Source organism: Chrysochloris asiatica, unplaced genomic scaffold, assembly GCF_000296735.1.
Source record: "Chrysochloris asiatica unplaced genomic scaffold, ChrAsi1.0 scaffold00291, whole genome shotgun sequence".
In the NCBI taxonomy this organism is placed as follows: Eukaryota; Metazoa; Chordata; class Mammalia; order Afrosoricida; family Chrysochloridae; genus Chrysochloris; species Chrysochloris asiatica.
In genome coordinates, this window is record NW_006408809.1 from 2,295,886 (window position 1) to 2,301,357 (window position 5,472).

The window sequence follows — 5,472 nt, forward strand, 5'->3', positions numbered from 1 at the left end:
GACATATGAGTATTCCAGAACACTTAATTGTACAGTCAATGGAGAAGGATATCATGCTTGGTAAGATGGAGGGTCAGGGAAAAAGAGGAAGATCCCCAAAGAGATGGATCAGCCAGGTGGCAGCATCAATGGAGTCAAGTGTTTCAACAGTAGTGAGGTTGGCCCAGGATCGAAAAGTGTTTCGTTCTGCTGTGCATAAGGTCCTTATGAGTCGGTGCTGACTTGATGGCTGACCGTCTACTTTACAAAGCATGATGTTATTCTCCAGGGACTGGTTCCTCCTGATAACATGGTCAAAGTATGAGAGATGAAGTCTCACCATTCTGGCTTGCAAGGAATATTCTGGCTGTACTTCTTCCAACACAGAATTGATTGTTGCTCTGGCAGTCCATGGTACTTTTAATATTCTCCTCCAACACCATAATTCAAATGCATCAATTCTTCTTAGGTCTTCCTTATTCATTGTCCAGCTTCCATATGCATATGAGGCCATTGAAAATACCATGGTTTCAGTCAGGAGCAACTTAGTCCTTCAACTGAAAGCAATGGTCTTGAACACTTTAAAGAGGTCTTGTGCAGCAGATTTGCCTAAGGCAGTACATCATTTAATTTCTTGACTGCTGTTTTCATGAGTGTTGATTATGGATCTAAGCAAAATGAAGTCTTTGGCAACTTCAATCTTTTCTCCATTTTTCATGATGGTATTTATTGGCTCAGTTGTAGAATTTTTGTTCTTTATATTGAGGTACAATCCATACTGAAGGCTGTAGTTTTTGATCTTCACCAGTAAGTATTTTATGTCCTCTTGTTTAAATTATCTCATAGGTAGGACACTTTTCTTTGATCTTCTTTCTCAAAATTTATTTGTGGGTTTATATTCTTCCTTATAGATTTTAGAATAAATCTGTCAAATTTCTCACACACATCCAATTGGAACTGTGCTTGATATTACATTGATTTTGCATTATTTATAATATTTTGTTTTCCCATCCATTATTGTTGTTGTTAAGTTCTTTCTACAATCCTAAGATATTTCCCCTTAAACTTTTATGTCCTTCAAGGCTAAGTGAGTTCCTAGGATATGTTTTAGGGGTTGTAACTGAAAATGGATTGACACAGTGGTTGAAACAAAGGAAGCAAACAAAGCAACAATTGTGAGGACGGCACAGGATCAGATAGTGTTTCATTCTGTTGTATATATAGTCACTATGAGTCGTAACCAACTAAGAATAACTGTAAATAGCCACTTATTTTCTACTCTGACCAACAATGGGCAAGAAAAAAATTATCTAACATTAATGGTAATTTCATAGTCAACAGTTCAAACCCATCAACCACTTCTCAGAAACCCTATACAGGGTCACTATGAGTTGAAACCTTCAATAGCAGTTAACAACAAAAGAAGAACAGTAACACTTCTTGAACAAATCAACCATTTAAAAGGGCAAGGATAAAGCTCAGGACTACTAAGGAAGAAGTAGTGGTGGAAAGGGGAAATGCAGAGAGGAAGTGGCGCAAGTCAAATTACAATCAATAAGATGTACAAAGTAGATATGAATTGATGAATAAAAACTGATTTGCTCTATAAATCTTCACCTTGAGGTTGGCAGCCCTACTCATAACCACTGCACTACCAGAGTTCCTGGATTCTCTAAGATAGCAGAATGTTCTTCTTTCTCCCACCACAGGCCTTTGCACATGTTGTTCACTCTGCACTGCTTATTCCTTGCCCTTCCTATCACCTGCTTACCTCCTATACTGCCTTTAGCTCTCACTAGGTATCATCTAAGAAGCTGTGGTAGCATAGTGGTTATGAGTACAGCTACCAACCTCAAGATCAGCAGTTTGAAACTACCAGTGGTTCTGCTGGAGAAAGATGAGGCATTCTGCTCCCATAAAGATTTACAGCCTCGGAAACCCTGTGCAGGGTCACTATGAGTTGGAACTGACTCCATGGTGCTTAACAACAACAACAGGTGCTTAACAACAACAGGTATCATCTGATCCTCCATGCCTAGCTCAGGCTTCTTTTTTTCTCTCTTTTTTTTTTCCCATAGACTTATACAGAAACAAAATGTATATGGATTGTTGAATGGAAAATTGATGTGCTCTGAAACCTTCATTCAATTCATAATCGAATTTTAAAAAGAAAGAAATTAAAAAGAAATTCTTAAACTTGAAAAAAATATATTCACCTAGGTTCAAAGATGCTTTATCGTTCAAGTAGGGCAGAGCCAAGTTGTTTCATGGGAGTTGATTTTGGATCCAAGTGAAATGAAATCATTGATAGCATCAATAGTTTCTCTGTTTATCAGGATATGGCTTATTGGTTCAGTTGTGAGGATTTTTGTGTTCATTATGTTGAGGCATAATCCATACAGAAAATTGTAGTTTTTGATCTTCATCAGTAAGTGTTCCAAGTTCTCTTCGCTTTCAGCAAGCAAGGTTGTGTCATCTGCATATCACAGGTTGTTAATGAGTCTTTCTTCAATCCTGATGCCCAGTTTCTCTTCATACAGTCTTGCTTCTCATATTATTTGTTCAGAATACAGTTCTACATAGTTTTTCCAAATAAACCCCCAGGGAAATAATGGAAAGAAGAGAAGCTTTTGCATTCCAACCCTATAAATGCATATTTATGCAAAAAATGTAAACAAAAAGTAGCCAAGTGAGGAGAGTGCATCTGGAGAATGGTTTAACTGCCACTTGGAGAGTGTGGTTCCTATTCACATCCAGTCAATTCTGTCTCATGGTGACCCCACATGTTACAGAGTAGAACTGCTCAGTAGGGTTTTCTTGGTTGTAATCTTTATAGAAATAGATTATTAGGTATTTATGCTGAGGAACTGGTGGCTGAGTTTAAACCTCCAACCTTTAGGTTAATGTTGTTATGTGCTGTCAAATACCAACTCACTGAGACCTTATATAGGGTTTCCAAGAGTGACTAGTGGGTTTGAACTACCAACCTTCAGTTAGCAGTCTAGTACTTACCTGTAACGCCACCCCAGAGAGAGTGCAAACCATTTGTAATGCTCAAAAACCACAGATTGAGGTTGTTATTATTAAGTGCTGTTGAGTGTGTTGTAACTCATAATAACCCGGTATATAGTCATTTTACAACCAAGGAACAGTTGGTGGGTTTGAACTGCCAACCCTGTGATTATCCGTTCAGTACTTATTCTACAGAGCCACACCAGGACTCCTTTTAAATGACTCAAGTCTCTGCTTTGAAAGCCCTGCAAAGATTGTCTTCCCACCTACATTTCCCTGCCCCTTCTCGTGTCTATTCTGGTCTATAGCCCTAACTTCCCGGTACTTTTGTCTCCCAAAGAATCCCAAATCCCTGTCTGTATTAGGGCTACCTCCTAGACATTCTGGTCTATCCACATGGGTTTCAGCTCTCAAGGCCTTAATTATTGCATCCAAACTGAAATATGAAAAAGCAAAGTTTCAGTCTAAATAGATAAGAACTACATTGACCTGTCTATGCAAATCTCAAAAAATCATTTTTCTTCTTTTACTAGTCAGAAAACTCGTATCTTTGTTTAGTCCTTTCCTTCTTTAAACATTCCCAATTTCCTACTATGTGCCAGGAATTAAGGTGGGCCCTGAGGCTACAGGGTGAGCTCTCTAACACAGCCCCTTTTCCAAGCAGCTTTTACTGTATCAGGAATGCCACTGAAAAGGTGTAATAAACAAAGATTGCTAGAATGGTTGTCATTAGATGCCTTGGAGTAGGGTCTTGCCCCATAACAATTCATACACAATGAAACAAAACACTACCTGGTTCTGTGCCATCCTCAAGGTTAGTCATGGATCTGTGCCCTTTTTGACCCATTAGTTGATTCTGGGCAGTAGAGAACCAGGCCTTTCTTCCTGATTTATCTTAGTCTGAAAGTTTTGCTGAAACATGTTTAGTATCATGGCAACTTGTTATGGAATGTGTATCAGGGAAATTCTATGGAATGGGTGATGCACCACTTCCCCAGAGGAGAGAGAGGTGATGTCATTAGCAGAAGAGGGAAAGAGGCAGTGGATGAATGAAACAACAGCAGTCATGGCTGTCACCAAGCTGTCGACTCTACTGAAGGAGTGAGACTGGGAATGTGGTCTGAGGTAGACACAAGAGCATGTAAGACAGATGGGGAAATGCTTGGGAAAGTAGTGTTTGAGTTGGGGCATGGTTTGCCTAGGCCAAAGTCAAGAGTAGGAGGGGGTGGAGATCTTTAATCCAGGCAGGAGGAGAAGCCCGAGGAAGGCAGAGATGGGTATGGGTGCATCCTGATGGGGACAGAGAAAAGACCTACATGGGAGAAACCCAAGAGGAACGTTAGGGAGCCGTGGGAATAATGTAGCATGGGTAAGTACAGCTTCCAATCAAACTACTTATAAAAATTATATGAGTCTTTGCAAGTAGAAACTGATCAGATGTTTATGAACCAGGGGTATTTGTTTCTTGCTTATTATGATTAACAGGGCACAGTGGTTACGAATCGGGGTATGAACCTTAAAGCCGGCAGTTTGAAACTACCAGCTGCTTCGCGGGAGAAAGATGAGGCGTTCTGCTCCCGTAAAGATTTACAGCCTCGTAAACCCTGTACAGGGTCGCTATGGGTCGGAACCGACTCGACGGCACTTAACAACAACAACAACATCAATGATTTCATTCCTATACCCCATTTTATGTACCTCATCTACATGCAAACAGATCAATAATCTCATGCTTTCTCTTCTTGCTCTGAAAGAAAGCAGAAGCAGACAGGAGTAGACAGTTCTGGAAGGAGTAAAGTACTGAACCCCCACCCCTTCACAAAGTCCTGTGGCCACCCCTTCCTAGTTCCTTCTGGATATAATTAGGAAAGTACTATTTTCCATGGATCTGTCATTTAAAGGAACATAAACAAAACTGCCCAAGGTTCTTAAAGGCCATTAATGCATTTTTTTAAAGCTGAAAAACACATAAAATTATTCACATTTTATAAACAAACACATTTTAGAAAAATGTGCTGAAAACTAGAATTTTCAGCTGCAAACTTTACTTTAACCCATTGCTTATATGTCTCTCTAAGAGTTCTTGGACTCCTCTATGTGGAAATATTTGTGAAGTCAAGTGCATTTTCCTTCAGTACAGTTAGAGGTCCACTTTGCCTGAAAGTATTCATGAGCTTAAGTTCTTCAGTGTCCAGGGATAGGAGGTAGGGAATCAGTAAAGAGAGGAAAACTGAGTCTCACAGCAAAACAAAAATAAAGCAATAAACTCTCATATGTGTCAGTCACAAGGAGTCTTGGTGTGGTGCTGTAGGATAAACTATAAGAACTGGACATCAAGGTCCATTTAAACCACAAGATCCGTGGTTCAAACTCACCAGATGCTCCTCAGAAACCCTATACAGGGTCTCTATGAGTTGGAACCATCTCAACGGCACACAACCACCACCACTACTATAATTGCAGAATGCCCTTTGTGACTGA